Below are 16,437 nucleotides of genomic sequence, written 5' to 3'. Positions count from 1 at the left end.
CAAGGAATACACCTGTTTGAGCCCCTGAATAGGCCAAGTGGCCCCCCTCCAAAGCCGTCAATTAAAGAAGCTCCAAAATTGGAGCTTAAACCCCTACCCCCTCACCTTCAATATGCTTATTTGGGTAGTTCTGACACTTTACCTGTTATTGTTTCTTCTCACTTGTCTAAATTACAGGAAGAAAAGCTATTGAGGGTGCTACGTGAGCACAAGCGAGCAATTGGGTGGACAATGTCTGACATTAAAGGCATTAGTCCAACTTTCTGCATACAAAAAATCCTCATGGAGGATGGACACAAGCCAAGTGTAGAGCATCAACGCCGACTAAATCCAATCATGAAAGAAGTGGTAAGAAAAGAAGTGATTAAGTGGCTTGATGCAGGTATTGTATTTCAAATCTCTGATAGTAAATGGGTAAGCCCCGTTCAATGTGTGCCGAAAAAAGGGGGGATGACTGTAGTAGTTAATGAAAATAATGACTTAATTCGTACAAGAACTATCACTGGATGGAGAATTTGCATAGATTATAGAAAATTGAACAATGCCACCCGGAAAGACCACTTTCCCCTTCCCTTTATTGACCAAATGCTTGATAGGTTAGCTGGCCAGGAATACTACTGTTTCCTGAACGGTTATTCGGGGTATAATCAGATTGCTATAGCCCCAGAGGACCAAGAGAAAACTACATTTACATGTCCTTATGGCACGTATGCGTTCAAGAGAATGCCCTTCGGTCTTTGTAATGCACCTGCGACTTTTCAAAGGTGTATGATGGCTATTTTTACTGACATGGTTGAAAGATTTGTAGAAGTATTCATGGATTATTTTTCTATGTTTGGATGTTCTTTTGATAGTTGTTTGATGAACCTTGATAAAGTGCTTGCTAGGTGTGAAGAGACGAACTTGGTGCTAAACTAGGAAAAGTGTCATTTCATGGTACGTGAAGGTATAGTTTTGGGGCACAAGGTGTCAAAAGATGGTCTACAGGTGGATAAAGCAAAGGTGGAGACGATTGAGAAATTGCCCCCACCGACATCCGTCAAAGGCATTCGCAGTTTCCTGGGTCATGCAGGTTTTTATCGTCGTTTCATTAAAGATTTTTCAAAAATTTCTTCTCCTTTGTGCATGCTTCTAGAGAAAGATGTCACCTTCAAGTTTGATAATGCATGTCTGAAAGCATTTGAGGAGCTGAAGGGAAGATTGGTGAATGCACCAATTATCATTGGCCCAGATTGGGCACAACTATTTGAGTTGATGTGCGATGCAAGTGACATAACAATCGGAGCAGTTTTGGGGCAAAGGAGGGATAAAATCTTTCACTCCATTTATTATGCGAGCAAAACTATGAATCCAGCTCAGATGAATTATACAGTTACTGAAAAGGAGTTGCTTGCAGTGGTGTGGGCATTTGACAAGTTCAGATCCTATCTAGTGGGAACCAAAGTCATCGTCTACATAGATCATTCAGCTATCAGATACTTGTTTGAAAAGAAAGACGCCAAGCCGAGGCTGATTCGTTGGGTCCTCCTCTTGCAAGAATTTGACTTAGAGATCCGAGATTGAAAAGGGACAGAAATTCAAGTGGCTGATCATTTGTCCAGATTAGAAAGTCGGAACCATGTAGCTGAAGGAGGGTCAATCAAAGAAACGTTTCCTGATGAGCAATTATTAGCAGTCACCTCAGGTGAAGCCCCATGGTATGCAGATTATGTGAATTTTATTACAAGTAGGGTGTCGCCACTAGAATTGACACCTGACAATAGAAGAAGGTTCTTACATGATGTAAGGCTCTACATGTGGGATGAGCCATTCTTATATAGGCAGTGCGCAGATCAGTTGGTGAGAAGGTGTGTTCCTCAGGAAGAGATGAATGCTATACTGCATGACTGCCATGCTTCGCCATATGGATGTCATCACGGCGGGGATAGAACCGCCCAAAAAGTGCTACAATTAGGTTTCTATTGGCCAAAATTGTTTAAGGATATATATGCCTTTGTTAAAAATTGTGATAGATGAGAAAGAACCGGAACTATCACGAGGAAGCACGAGATGCCCTTGCAAAATATTCTGGCAGTAGAGCTTTTTGATGTTTGGGGGATTGATTTCATGGGACCATTACCATATTCTAATGGGCACAGGTACATCTTGGTGGCGGTCGACTATGTTTCTAAGTGGGTGGAGGCCATTGCTCTTCCTACTAATGACGTAAAGGTAGTGGTAAGCTTTGTAAAGAAGCACATCTTCACATGTTTTGGGACTCCAAGAGTGTTGATAAGCGACGGGGGAACTCACTTTTGTAACAAATTGCTGAATAATATTCTTGCAAAATATGGAGTTAAGCACAAGGTGTCCACTGCCTATCATCACCAAACGAGTGGTCAAGTAGAAGTTTCCAACAGAGAGGTAAAGCAGATTTTGGAAAAAACAGTAAGTAGGAATAGAAAGGACTGGGCCGGGAAGCTGGATAACGCATTATAGGTGTATCACACTGCATACAAGACCCCTATAGGTACTTCTCCGTACAGGTTGGTTTATGGGAAGGCATGCCATTTGCCCGTCGAGCTTGAACACAAAGCATATTTGGGCGATTAAAAAGCTAAATATGGAGATGGACTTGGCCGGTGAGAAGAGATTCCTACAACTCAACGAGCTCGATGAGTTTCGATTGCATGCTTATGAAAATGCCAAATTGTATAAAGAAAAGACCAAAAGGTGGCATGATAAGCACATCCAACATCGTGAGTTTGAGCCAGGTCAAGAAGTTCTCTTGTTTAATTCAAGGCTAAAGCTTTTTCCAGGAAAGCTTAAATCTCGATTGTCGGGTCCGTTTGAAGTGGTTAGTGTGAAACCTCATGGTGCGGTAGAATTGCGTGATACAGGTTCCAATGCGACATTCTTGGTAAATGGCCAGAGAGTAAAACACTATTGGGGTGGTGACATTGCACGTCACAAGACCTCGATGGATTTAGTGGAGGCATGATGAACGTGTTGCGTCGTGCCGCGATGTTAAATCAGGTGCTTCTTGGGAGGCCACCCAAGTTAGTTAGTTCATTGTTTTGTAGGAATTAGATCTTGTATGTATAAAAAAAAAAAAAAAAAAACTCGGTCTAGATATGGGAAAACGAGGCGGATGCGTCGCATCCCCCTCAGCATGAAAAATATTGACGGACCAATTGCTCAAGGTAGTGAAGTCTGTCTATCGCGTCCGCGTCGTGTCCAACCAATTTTTGGAGAAAGCAGAGGGGATGCGTCGCGTCCAAGCTCGCACGCACAGGTAAGTGCTATATTTTAACACATCTTAGGCCAAAAAAAAAAAAAAATTTAAACATAAAAACAAACACGACACCCTAACATAAAAAGCCCGTCGTCCTCGTTCTTTCTTTAATCCAAATTGCGACGCATCCAAACGCGACAGGTACGCATCATCTTCTTCGTTCTTTCTTTTTCTTCTCTCCTAATTATCCTCTCTTCCCTCTCTCAATGGTAGCAACAAGTTAGGTTTTGCCAATTTCAAATATCACATATGTGATTAAGAGAGGAACTGAAAAAGCTTGAGGTTTAGGGCTGTCGTTCTTGTTAGTTGTAATGGTTGCGAGATGATAAACTATGATTCCCTTCATCTCGTTAATTTTGGGAGGGTAGTCGCATTACCCAACCGATAGAATGAACTAGGCACAACTGTTGCATATCACATGTTCGACGAATTGACCGTGAGGTAAATTTAGGCGCCGGTGAAGTCTGAGTAACCGAGCAATATTGGTATATGCTTGTGAATAAGTGTGAGGTCGTTTGTGTTGATTGTGTACAACAATGTTTTGAGCCTATGATATATTGTCTAAATGAATTGAACATCCGGCACATGCTAGACGTCTTGAATCATAAAGTGTTACTCGATTTACATTGTGTGAGCGCTATGCATAATGATATGTCATGAGAATAAGTGTGGGGTCGAGTGAGGTGCTATGTGAAATTGAACGTGGTTAGTGAGCGTCGCTCGGATAAACCTCATATTGGGAATAATGATATCTATATAGCGCAATGCTTATTTGTAAAGTTGAAGAGAGTTATCACATCCATGCTGAAAGCCATGAGCTATAGTTTCATGAAGTATTGAATGGCATGACTCTGCGAATAATTGGAAGTGCAAGCTGTTGCAATTGCTTTAGAGCTGAACTTCACTGTTTTATACGCTAATTGTTGATTTCTTTGCATTGCAGGTACTTAGGTTCGTAAAATGGAAGCAACGAGTAAACTGTCCAAGCAACAAGACAAAGATAATAACAAGCAACCGCCCAAAAAGCCTACCGGAAAGGCAGCAGGTGCCCCAAATCCACAGAAAAAAGGAAGCGGACGGAGAAGGAAAAGGAACTGCAGCCTAGGCAGTTAAGTGATGATTCAGAGAAAGAAGAAGAGGAACCATTAGTCAGGAGGACAGTGAAGAAGGGTATTACAAAAACATCATTAAATCCACTAAGCAAAGGGATAGAGATAAGAGAGCATGTGACATACCAGAGAAAAGCCTCCAAAAAGAGTGATCCGACTGATAAAGGAAAGGAGAAGATTACTGCAGAATCTGAGTCCGAATCCGATTTGGATAATGACCTTCTACATGTCGACATGAGTGATGAAGATGAGGGTGAACCCATAGACTGAGTTGCTTGGGAGAAGAACTTTGTTAATGAGAAGGCATTCCGAGCCTATAATAAGATACTGGGTTCAAAGAAGTACATTCCAGAAAAGCTGATCAACATCGGAACACTTAAGAAAAAGTACCCAGAGTTTCTAAAATCAATTCGCGAGGTGCAACAATGGTGACCCATCTTGAAGGGTCACGACAAAGCCAACCTCACTATTGTTAGAGAGCTTTACGCCAATTGGCATCACGCCAGGGGCAACATTGTGAGAGTAAGAGGGGTAGATATTAATGTGTCAGCTGAAGCTCTAAATAAATTCTTAGGGGTGCCACACACACTAACAAATAGGTTTGACTCCATATGCAAAACACCAGATTATGCACACATTAAGTCTGCCCTATGCCCTACCAGGAAGGATGCAGATTGGAAGCATGGGAGTATGGAGGACCATTCTATAGCCAAGGAATTCATGAGTGCGTTAGCACGTGTGGCTCTAAATTTCATATGCAACCGCTTGATGCGATGCCAACACAAAACTGATGTCCCTTGTCACCGCGCACTAGTATTGTATGCTTTATTGGAGGGGATACTGCTCAACTTAGGAGCCATCATGCATGATCAAATGCAGTGCACCAGGATGAATTACAAGTGGAGGCTGTTCTTTGCAAATACCCTATCGGCTTTCTTGACAGAGATGTGAGTACTATGGGGCAAGGAGAATGACGACATTGAGGCTAAAGCTCCAGGACCATACGATGTCACTCATGTTCTAGAGCCGAACAAGGGAAGGTCTTCTAAGCTCACCATTCAACAGTTATTTGAGCAGATGCAAGCAGATATGCAAGAGAACAGGTCTGAGTTGATAGCAACTCGTATCGAGTTGAGTGCCACCAGGGATGAGTTGAGTCAGACTCGTGCGGATCTAAGCCGAGTCCAGACTGAGCAGGCCACGATGATGAGGGAGATATCATTACTCCTCAGAGCTCTGGTTCAACGTGCAGATATAGACATCTCACAGCTGATTGCATCGTCCACTGCCGGACCATCCACTCCTGTTCCTCTTATAGTCCCTGAAGCTCCACACACCAGGCCTACTGAGGTTGCTGTACCACCCGCTACAGTATCAACTCCAGTTGGTGATGATAGGACAATGACAACTCTCTCTATGCGTGAGGATGATGTTGCAAGGCCGGAGGGGGTCCTGATGAATGCCATGGATGCAGATGCTCTTTCACAGACTGCGGATGAGCCTTCCACCTTGACTTGAGGGAGTTTCTTCTCACCCTACTTTACCTTATTTGTGTGCATTTGGGACAACGCACAGTTCTAAGTGTGGGGTGGGGGTTATTCATATTTTTTGTATGGATAAATGTACTAAACTGTTACAATTTGACTGTTGGGGGCTGTAACATTCACTGGATTAATGGCATGTAATAGCAGTAAATTCATCTATATGGAGTAACTCTCAGTTGATTCTTGAAAGTATTAAGTTAATTTTTAAAAAAAATAAATAAATAAATTTTTTTTAGAGTAGCAGCCGTAATTAGTAAAATTTTTTGTGTAGGTAGTAATAATCCCCTGTAATTTTTCTTTGTGCATCGGTTCTTTTCCATGGGATGTATTTTGAACCGGGTAGTAAAATTATTTTCTTTTAGAATAGATTAGAGTTAGAAAATAAATAGAGGAAGAAATATGATATTCCTAGGGGGCTCTTGACTTGTTTGATAGTAGAATATTCAGGCTTTGGCATATGTAGTGCCTTTCCTATGTTTTGAAATTGATCATGAAGCCTTCATATATTGGACAGCATGTTTGTGACACCTATGTCTCGTTTACATGACTTATGTTCACTTTGCGCTTAATGCTTAATATCTCGTGGCTCCGTGAATACTTGCATTATTTGAGAGTCGGAATGGGACCGTCCTTAGTGAGTCATGTGCCATGTATGATGAGGTTTTTGTGTAGTTCATGTATTGTACTTGTGTCTAGAACTTGCCCGGTATGTGAGTTGAAGCGAAATTTAAGGTGATGCTCGGTTTGAAAAATGATTTTAGGCTTTCTTTGATCTTTTTGAGCTTATTGCTTATCACAAATAAAATTTATCCCTAGTTAACCATTTTGAGCCTAATGACTTTTATTTGGTACCCACATTACAAGCCTATACACTTTTTATTCTTAATTGACATTGTTTTGATCCTTTTACCTCTTAAAGCACTTTAATTGTTAGATGAGCGCTAAAAGAAGTAAAAAGGGACTAAGTTGGGGTGACTTTTGAGTGGATCCAATGAAAGGAAGAAAGATGCACTTGTTTTGTAAAATATTACACCACTAGCAGAATTTGAAATCAAAAGAAAAAAAAAGGGAGGGAAAAATAGAAATTAATAAATTGTTGTCTTGTTCTTGCTAGTGGGTATGAACTAATGTAGTGCTTAAAGAAAAAGGGACTGTTTTGGGGGTGATATTGTTTGTGAAATTGAAGTGGTGTTGAAGAAAATACGCTTAAAGTAATTTTGTGATGTATTAAAGTGCTTAGGAGGGTGAGTCACTATTCCATAAATATATCCTACCCGTCCCTTAGCCCATAGTACAACCATGAAAAATTCCTAATTGACTTTAGATCGAGCTAGCTTACATTAGTAGAGATTTACATTAAGGGCAAGCCTATGGTACCAATTTCATGCATGTGACTTCTTTGTGAGAGTGAGCGATTTTCTTTGATATATGTGAGTCATTAAAATATATTTGATCATGAGATTCGAATGTGTGGATTGAACTCGCTCTCTTGTTCTTGTTGTGAGGGCACATGGTTTCACGAGGGATAGGTAACGTTATTAGACTTCTCTATGATGTTGGATGTTCAAGCCATGAGTGCATAGTGACATTGAGTTGGTTTTTGAGGTTAGGGTTGTTGTGAGCATGTTGTCTTTGTTCGAATATGTTTAAAGAAGGGCATAAGTAAAGAAAATTGTATGTGATGCATAGTCTAGAGCCTAATTGTTGCAAATAACCATGGTCATAGGTGCAGTGTGCTTTGAATGATAAGAGCTTAATTTTGTTTTGTCTACTATAGGATGGTTTGTTCGAGGACGAACAAAGGTTTAACTATGGGGTAGTGATGTTTGGCATATTTCGATATGTGTTGATATTACTTTACCCATGTTTTAACCGCTTCTTGATGTTATTTGATCTTTAAAATGCCCAACATCATTTAATTATTGGTTTTATGACTAATTGAGATGTGTGTGGTGAATTAGGGTGTTTGGAGTGCAAAAATATGAAGAAAGGGTGCTCTAGGTAAAGGAAGAGAGATTGGACGCGTCGCATCCAATCTAGAAAAAGATCAGATTTCGTGCACCCTTAGCAGTGAAATCGGCCCATAGAATCCGCCATAGCATCCGCACCTGGGCAAAGCTGAGATGGAGGAATTAGGGTTGGATGCGTCGCATCCACCCTCGCAGGCAAAGCTGAAATAGAGGACGAGGTGGATGCGACGCATCCACCTTAACATCAATCCCCTAAGCCGATTTGGACTAGGAATAGGAGAGCTTTGGCCCACGACTTTTGTACGCAATATATAAGCCAAAAACGCCTCCTTTAGGTTATCTAACATATTGGAGAGGGGGAAAAAGCCACAACAAAGTTCTAAAAACCACAGAATTTTTCTTGAGTTCCTATTCTCTCTTTCTTTTATTGATTCTTATGCACTCTTGTGAATTTTTGATGATTGCCTGAATATGAGTGGCTAAGAACCCTATTGTTCTAGGGTCATGTGTATACATGAATGTTGATGTTTGAAGTGTAAATTGACGAAGTTGATTTTATCATATTGGGTTGTTTATTTAATTCTGTTTTTAATTATTTTGCTGAGTAGCTAACAGTGAAATACTATCTACGAATCTAGAGTTGAACTCGAAAGTGAAAATTCTAGATTGCATATAGAATTAAATAGAGCAAGTTCTTAAACCCGGGCATCGGGGAAAGGATCCGCAATTGGGATAGACATATACCTAATTGCCTTGCTCGGTTGCAATATAGGAATTGTAAATGCTTTCTTGTTAAGTTTAATTCCATAGACATATAGGTATTAAGTTAGCTTGAATAGGCGAGTAAGGACTCGACAGATTCTTATGAGTAATATCAACCCTGTGAACCAACAATCCCGATAAATCAATTAGTTATTTTAAGCTAAGAATGCAACATGATTGTTAAATAACCCGTGACCCTAGAATATTATCTCCCATTGATTGTTATTTAAAACTATTTAAGTGTGGTATTGATTTCTGGTATTCTATTACTTGATAGTCTTTAGGTAGTAAATTAGACAATTATCTAATTTATAAGAAATCGCTTGAATCGATAAGCTATTTGAGTTTGAATTAGTCAAAAGTTAATCATAAGTCCTCGTGGGAACGATACTCTATTCACTACTCTATTACTTGACGACCACGTATACTTGCGTGAGTGTGTTTGGTCCCAACACTAATGTCCGCACCTGCTGGTCTGTTCTATATATGTACTTGTATGTATTTTGCCCGTGGAATGAGTACTTATATTCTCCTTTTATCTTATGCCGGTGGTTGATAATTTTTAGGTGGAAATATTATATGTTTAATTTAGTTACAAGTCTATCCAGTGAACTAAGCAAACTAGTTATTTGGTTTTTTTTTTTATTGTAAATACCCATTCTGCGTTGCTAATATTGAAAAAGTTGTACCTTTATGGTTGTATTTCTTACTACTATATCTTTGCCTTTCCCACTTTTTATCACTGCATGTCTCAATATTTTAAAGTTCTTGTGTAAACCAAAGTAGCCATAACATAGTAAAATGTCATTGTTGTCACCTTTGAATATTATTAATAAAACTATATTTTAAGAATCATTTCATTTTTTTATTTGGCAATACAGAGTGACCTGTAATACAGAGTGACTTATACATATAAAGTAGCTTACATATGTAACGACCCGACCGGTCGTTTTGAGATTTGTGGCCCCGTTCCCCCATTTACTGTCCATTCCATCCTTAATTGTTGTTATGTGACTTGCTGGGGTAGTTGGTTCGGGTGTGGAGAGGTTTCAGAATGAATTGAGACACTTAGTATTAAGGTTGAAAATTAAAGTTGAAAAGGTTGATCGGATGTTGACTTATAAACGACTCCGGAATAGAGTTTTGATGGTTCTGTTAGCTCCGTTGGGTGATTTTGGACTTACGAGTGTGTCCAGATTGTGAATTGGAGGTCCGTAGTTGAATTAAACTTGAAATGGCAAAAGTTGGAAATTTAGAAGTTTGACCGAGAGAGAAATTTGTGTATACCGTGCTCATAATGGGGTTCCGGGAGTTGGAGTAGGTCTGTGGTGTCATTTGTTACTTGTGCGCAAAATTTGAGGTCAATAGGACGTGATTTGATAGGTTTCTGCGTCGTTTGTAGAAGTTAGAATTTCTTAGTTTCAATCGGCTTGAATTGGGGTGCGATTCATGTTTTTGATGTTGTTTGATGTGATTTGAGGGCTCGACTAAGTTTGTATCATGTTTTGGAACTTATTGGTATGTTTGGTTGAGGTTCTGGTGGCCTCGGGTTGATTTCGGATGGTTAACGGATCGAAAATGAGACCTAGAGCATTGCTGAAGCTGGGAGCCTTCTAGTGTGATCGCACCTGCGAGGGTCTTGGCCGCAGGTGTGGCTAATATTGCACAGGTACAGAGCTGGGCTGGCCTGGGGTAGGACGCAAGTGCGAGGGGTCATCCGCATCTGCGAGGCGGGAGGTGCAAGCAAGGCTCCGCAAATACGGAGAAGGGGGGGGGGGAGGGGTAGGCTGTCTTCGTAGAGGCGGATCATGGGCCGTAGAAGTGCTTCTGTAGTTGAGGAATCTGGAGCACAAGTGCAGACCCTATAGACTTAAGTCTCTTCTGTAGAAGCAAAAATTCTATCGCACAAGCGATTCCGCAGATGCGGATAATTTTCCCGCAGGTGCGAAAGCACTAGGCAATGTTTAAATTTGAGGGTTTCCGAGATTTTCTTCATTTGGGACATTTCATGCTTGGGATTGGGCGATTTTTGAGAGAATTTTCGATGGGTTTCTTGAGGTAAATCACTTGTGGTTAAATTTATTCTATAATTTTGTTTCCCCACCTAGATTGTGTGGTTTTGAGGTGTAACTTTTGGAGTTGAGACTAGGGATTTGGAGAGTTTAAATTGGGGATTTGGGTCGATTTGGTGTTGGATTTTGGCAAATTTAGTATGGTTGGACTCGTAGTTGAATGAGATTCCGGATTTTGTGAATTTTATTGGATTCCGAGACGTGGTCCATGGGGGGAGGGGGGATTTTGAGTTGACTTTTAACTTTTGATTAATAACTTAATATTTTCTTATGAATTGATTCCTTTAGCCCGTATTGATTGTATCGAACTGTTTGTGGCTAGATTCGCGAGGCAAGGGCATGTTGGAGTAGCGATTTGCACGGTTTGAGGTAAGTAACAGTTCTAAACTTAGTTGTGAGGGTATGAAACCCGAATTTTGTGTCATGTGATTGGTGTTGAGGTGACGCACATGTTAGGTGACGGGCGTCTGGGCATGCACTATAGTAATATTCCATAGAACCATATAGTTGTATAATCTGTTGGTATCTGTATATTCTCCATATGTTATAGAAATTGATCTGCAAATCATGTTATAAATCATGCGTAGGTTATGTGTTGATACTGTAGGGACCTACAGAGGTCGTGTTACATGTTGAATTATCTGCTAAATTGCCACTTTATACTCAGTCACAGTTTTTACTTGCATATTATATCTGTCTCTGTTGTTCTTTATTGATACATTATATCATCGCAGTTTGGGCTGATTATCATGATTATTGAGAGCCCGGGAGACTGGAGAGTTTGATGACCGAGTGAGGCCGAGGGCCTGATTGTGTGGATAATTATTGGGATCGAGATGCATGTCGCAACATATTTTATTGATTAATTCCACGATTGGCTTATTATAGCGCTTGGACTGAAGGAGCCCTTCCGGAGTCTGCACACCCACAGTGAGCGCAAGTAACTACTGAGTGCGAATGCGAGTGCCGAGCGACTGGGAGAATTGAGAGACTCTGAGGAATGAGTGACTGTGAGGTTGGAGTGAATGGGAGGACTCAGTGACTGTAATTTTGAGAATATGCACTTGATTTCATTACTGTGTACTTCAGCTGGCATATATCATTGTCATGTAGTTTCTGAGAGATACTATATCGTGTTTCAATTGAACTTGACATGAAATAACTGTTTTGGCCCTAAATGTCGAACTTGAAAGCATGCCTATTTTCCTGTATTATATTTTGTAATTGAACTGTCTCCGTGAAGCTCGTCACTACTTTCAGTCTAATAGTTAATCTTGTTACTTACTGAGTTGGTTGTACTCACGCTACATCCTACACTTTGTGTGCAGATCCGGGTGTTATCGGACATGGTGGGTGTTGATTATCTGAGTAGTTTGATCATTCGGCGATTTCGAGGTAGTTTCCCGGCCTTCGCAGACCTTGACTCTCCCTCCCTATCTTCAGCTTTATGTATTTAGTTTCATCTTTTCAAAGACAGTATTTTCAGACTTATGTTGTGTAGACACTCATGTACTCACTGACACCCTGGTTTTGGGAACTTTCATATTGAGTTTTGACTTCCTATCCAGTTTATGAGAGTTTAATTTATTTAAACATGTGTTATTTCATTTTTCATTTAAAAGTGTCAGAAATGTTTTGAGGTGTCGGCATGCCTAGTACCACGTTAGGCGCCATCACGACAGGCTAAGTTTTGGGTCGTGACAACATGTATTTTCACTTACTAGAACTAAATTGAAGATATAGAAAACTTTTAGATGGTAGTTCTAACATGCTATATTTTTTTGTTTTTTCCCTAAATAAGTTGTATCATGTTTTTGTTTTTCTTTGTTTATTTCTCGCTTTGGTTTTTTTTTACACATTCTTTAGAAGATATGAATTAAATTTTTCATTTCGATATGTGATGTTATCTTATGTCTTCCTTTCTATAGCCATGAGAATTGATGCAAACCGCGTAATGCAGCTGAATATGCAGATGGACTAAGAAAATTTTTGAATTTTTCTTTTGAGTATAGTTCTGTTGATGGGTGCGTAATTAAGTGCCCGTGTCCAAAAATATAGTTTTAACAAGTGGCAAAGAAGAAATATAGTTGAAGAGAACTTGATTTGTAAGCCTTTTCCAAAAAACTACAAATTTTGGTATTGACAGTGAAGAATCAAATGCAACTATACAACAGACTTCTCAAAGCACATATGTAATAGAGGATATTTTAGAGCCCTAAGATCCAACGGAAATCGTGATAAATGATGCATTTGGGTTTGCCAGGAAAAATATCAGTGAGCCTAGTGTGTCTTCTGATTATATGAATAGAGAAGAAACATTTAATGAAGAACACATTGAGGGGCATAATGAAGATTATGAAAAGTTCTATGATTTGGTCGAAGATGACAAACAACCATTATATGAAGGGTGTACGAAGTATTCCAAATTGTCCTTTCTAATCAAATTGTATCATATAAAGTGTCTTTGTCGAATGACTGACAAAGCAATGAGTATGATATTATAATTGTTAAAATATGCCTTTGAAGATGCCAAGATTCCTGGTTCCTTTTATGAGGCCAAGAAAACTATCTACAAACTTGGTCTAATTATACCAAGATACATGCTTGCCCAAATGATTATATGTTATATTTTGGCGAAAATGAAGGCTTGTAAGAATACAAAAGATGCAAGACATCTAGGTGGAAGGATAATAAGAAAAAGCAGCCCGCAAAGATTTTACGTCACTTTCCACTAAAGCCAAGGCTGCAAAAATTGTTCATGTGCTCTAAAATTGCCGAGTCTATGAGATGACATTCTTTAGAAGGTAGCCAAGATGGATTGATGAGGCATCTCAGGGATTCTCAGGCTCGGAAAACTTTTGACCTACTTCATCCAGAATTTGCTGCAGATCCTCGGAATGTACGATTAGGCCTAGCTAGTGATGGCTTCAATATTTTTGAAGTAATGACAACAAACTATAGTATCTGTCCTGTGATTCTTATTCCATACAACTGTCCTCCTTGGGAGTGTATGAAATAAACTTCATTCATTCTCTCAATGATCATTCCAAGAAAACAAATGTCAGGAAATGATACAGACATGTATTTACAACCTCTTATCCAAGAGTTGAGAGAATTATGGTACGATGGAGTGCAAACATTAGATTCTTGAAAGAATGAAATATTTAAAAAGCGAGCAGCTTTGATGTGGACGATTAGTGATTTTCTCGGGCTTGGTACCTTATCTAGATGGAATACATACACTCAATTTTCTTGCTTCACATGTAACTTTTGAATAGACTCTTGCATATTGAAGCATAGTAGAAAGTGGTGTTTTATAGGTCATCGTCGTTTTCTGAAAAGCGGCCAATCGGTTTAGATTGCAGCGTGTTCGTTTTAATGGAAAAGTCGAGCAACGGGCGCCACCAATTCCATTATTAGGGTCAGACATCTTGAGACAAGTGAAGGGAATTAATGTCAATTTTGGGGAAGTACCTGATTTGAATGATAAAGGTAAAAGAACTCGAAGACAAACTATTAATGAAGATAGATCAAGACAGTGGAGAAAAAGGAGCATATTTTTTTATCTTCCTTATTGGGAAACGAACTTGTTGCATCATAATCTAGACCTTATGTACATTGAGAAGAATATGTGTGAGAATGTGATATATACTTTACTCAATGATTCTGAAAAATCAAAAGACAATCTTAAAGCTCGGAAGGATGAGAACGGAAACTACCGTCCATCCTTGTTTACTATTTTAAATACAAAGAAAGGTGGATGCAAGAAAGATATATTTTTGTGGACCTTAAAGAATGTCAAAATGCCTGATGTATATGCAAGAAACATTTCGAGATGTATCGATTTAAAACAACGGAAGATCTTTAATATGAAGAGTCATGATTTTTACATTCTCATGCAATACTTATTACCAATTGCCATACGAAATATTCTACCTGAGAAAGTGACTGCAGTGTTAATAGAGTTGAGTTCTTTCTTCCGACAATTATGTGCCAAAAGCTTAAGTCTCTTAGACCTTGATAGGCTCCAGTCTCAATATTTTCTCACTATGAATCACTTGAAAATGTTATTTCCTCCGGCATTCTTTACGGTCATGGTTCATTTAACTTATCATCTAGTTGGTGAAGCAAAACTTAGGGGACCACAACAGTGTCGATGGATGTATCATGTGGAGAGGTAAAAGATTTCTTATTTCTTAATTGCAGGTTACTTTTTAAGACAAAGATGATAAATTGTATCCATTAACTAACTATTGATCTTTTTTTAGGTATTTAGGACACTTTATGTCCTATGTGCGAAACATGTCACAACCATAAGGTTCCATAGCTGAAGAGGCTCTTACTTTCTGTTCCCAGTATTTTGAAGGATTGAGACAAGAACTAATAGACCTTATCGTGTTGATGATTATCCGGAGGATAGAGGCTCGGCGAATTCATCTAGCATTTTTCCACCAATTGTTAAAGGAGTAGCAGCTAAAACATTTGAGTTGTCACCTATGGTGAAACGTCAAGCACATCGAGGCAGTGGTCGCAGGTGCGAGGGAATATCCACACCTGTGAGACCGTAGATGCGGACGGGGCATTGTAGAAGCATAAGGTCCACGGAAGTGGACTCTTGTCCGCAGGAACGAAGGAGGCGCAGAAGCGGAAGAAAGACCGCAGAAGAGGTTAAAATTTCGCAAATGCGAAAACATTGACAGTGTTAAAATGAGGGGTTCCGAGGTTCTTTCTCATTTTTGGACTTCAAACACACTGTTTAGGGCGATTTTTCAGAAGATTTTCACGGAAATTCTTGAGGTAAGTCAATTGTAATCATTGTTAGTCAATAATATTGAATTATCAATTAGTATTTCGACTAAATTACGTATTTTAAGGTGAAATTCGAGAATTTGGACCTAGAGATTTGAAAATAAGATTTGAGAATTTGAAGGTCGAGTTGATGTCGGAATTTGATAAAATTTATATGATTGGACTCTTGGTTGAATGGGCGTTCACATTTTGTAACTTTGTCGGATTCCAAGACGTGGGCCCCACTAATAATTTTTGAATTGAATTTCGGATTTTAATTGAAAAATTTAGTATTTTCATATAGAATTGGTTTTTATAATTCGTGTTGAGTATATTGAATTATTTGTGACTAGATTCGAGGCATTCAGACATCAATTTGTGAGGCAAAGGTTTATTGAAATCTTGAGTTGATTGCAAAGCGAGGTAAGTGTCATGGTTAACCTTGACTTGAGGGAGTAGGACTTGTTTGTCTATTTGCTACGTGATTTTATGTGCGAGTACAATGTATATGTAAGGTGGGGAGTACTTATGTGTTGTGATTGAGTCAAAGCATGCGGGTCAAATTTGTTCATAGTGAATAATTGCCTATTTAATTAAGATATTCATGATTAAGTTTATTATTGTTTATTTGATTATTATTCATGAAATTATTGCTAATTTAATTATTATTAAATATTTTGGAAGGATAGGTTGGTATTCTGGTATTAAATTGATCGATAAGTATTGATCCCTGTAATTAAAATAATATTCCGATATTATATTATCATTGTTATAGTAAGGGAAGAGTGTAAAGCACGAAGGGTGATGTTGTGCCATTTTCACATTATTATTTATTGATTTATAAAGCGAGAAAGAGAGTTAAAGAACGAAGGGTGATGTCGTACCATTTAAATTATTTATTCATCATACTGTAGCAAG

The 16,437-nt window shown here is 39.0% G+C and overlaps 1 long non-coding RNA gene across 1 annotated transcript in view; it reads left to right on the top strand.

Annotated features, from left to right (window-relative positions):
• LOC138899449 (uncharacterized) overlaps positions 1-15,064 on the top strand; it is a 30,745-nt gene extending 15,681 nt beyond the window's left edge. Inside the window, exon 3 of the long non-coding RNA XR_011411083.1 lies at positions 15,000-15,064. This is a non-coding gene — a long non-coding RNA (uncharacterized lncRNA). The remainder of the gene's footprint in view (positions 1-14,999) is intronic.
• Positions 15,065-16,437: the final 1,373 nt, after the last annotated feature.

The sequence above is a fragment of the Nicotiana tomentosiformis genome, chromosome 9, assembly GCF_000390325.3.
Source record: "Nicotiana tomentosiformis chromosome 9, ASM39032v3, whole genome shotgun sequence".
Classification (NCBI taxonomy): domain Eukaryota; kingdom Viridiplantae; phylum Streptophyta; class Magnoliopsida; order Solanales; family Solanaceae; genus Nicotiana; species Nicotiana tomentosiformis.
Note: the sequence above shows the minus strand (reverse complement) of the source record. Positions and strands in the feature narration are given on the sequence as shown.